This window comes from Hyperoodon ampullatus, assembly GCF_949752795.1.
Source record: "Hyperoodon ampullatus genome assembly, chromosome: 19".
Lineage (NCBI taxonomy): Eukaryota > Metazoa > Chordata > Mammalia > Artiodactyla > Ziphiidae > Hyperoodon > Hyperoodon ampullatus.
Genome location: NC_136932.1, coordinates 12,027,996 through 12,029,525, shown reverse-complemented (window position 1 = coordinate 12,029,525; position 1,530 = coordinate 12,027,996).

The window sequence follows — 1,530 nt, the reverse complement described above, 5'->3', positions numbered from 1 at the left end:
GGTCAGAATTTGGTACCCGGGTCACTTACAGCCAGACCTACCAGCAGGTGGCTTCGTCTGTACTAGGGATGGGTGCAAACGTGCCAGTTCTAAAAAGGGAACAGGCTCTTACCTGATGGCAAAATGCAGTTCTGTAGACAAACCCCATAGATATAGGAAAGTTAATTTTATCGGAGGAGGTGAAAAAAATTCTCTCCCGGAGAGAAGAGGAATTGTTCTCTTTGCTTTTAATGGTACTAGTGTGTGTGTGTGTGTTGGCAGGTAGGTGCATACTAGGCTCACGTTCTTTAGACGGTGACCTCCTTGAGAGCAGGGAAGTGTCGTACTCATTGCCCCCCACCTCACCCACCCAGCCTGTGCAGGGCATTCAGTGCCCACCCAGCTGATGAGAGTTGAATTGCTGGGTAGCCATTAGCAAGGAATGACTTTAGGTGGGGGTGACTTTAGTGTTTGGAGCTCCCAGCAAGTGGAGGGCTGCTCCAAACTCCAAACTCCCTGGTTTGCCCTACGGTGTTTCTCGCCCTGAGGTCTTGCCCTCTTTCAGGTCCCAAGCCCCAGGAAAACAAAGCTGTAGTGACTGTTTAGATTTCCTATACTGGTGATTTCTATGGGTTCCTGGGCTGGTGGGTTTTTTGGGGTTTTGTATGTGTGTGTTTGGTTTTTTTTGCCAGGGGTGAGAGTGGGGAGGGAATGGAGAGGGTGTCCAGAGGAAAAACTGCACTTTTCTTTAAGCGCCAACATTATTCTAGGCACTGTGTTAAATTTAGTAGCTAAGCATAATTTACATGCCATAAAATTCATGCATTATAACTGTATACTTCAAAGACTTTTAGTTAGGATCTGGTGATCCTAACTGCTAGGATGCCCAGTTAAATTTGAATTTCAGGTAGACAACAAACTTTTTTAGTGTAAGTATGCCCCCATAGGAATATTTGGGATACAGTTATACTAAAAAGATTATTTGTTGCTTTTTTGAAATTCAAATTTAACTGAACAGCCTATATTTTTATTGGCTAAATTTCAAAACTCTTTGTATATATAGATAGAGCTGTGCAACCATCACCACAATCTGCTTCTAGAGCATTTCCGTCACCTAGAAGTTCCCTCTTGCCCATTTGCCATCCCTCCCCAAGTCCAGGCAACTACTGGTTTGCATTTTGATTTTATAGATTTGAGGAAGACTGGGGTGGGGGTGGGGGATTGTTTGGTTTTTTTGTTTGTTTTTGTTGCTGTTTTGTTTTGCTGCAAAAAGCTTTGTTGTTTCTATTTGGTCCAGGGCTTGGAAGAATGCTCCAGGGTGATTAAAAAACTGCCTAGTAGCTGCAGAGAGAGGCTTCAGCTGTTACACAATTTAGTTTAAACTCTTTTAAGTATTTGCATGAGGAGTTTGGTTTCATTTTCCCTGAATGTGAAACCACAGAGAAGACTGGCCACCCCATATGGGGTTTGGTTTGTCTTTTGTCACACACCTCACAGTATGGTGTGGTAAGTTCTGTGAGACCCAGAAAACAGGCCTCTGGGGTGCAGTTA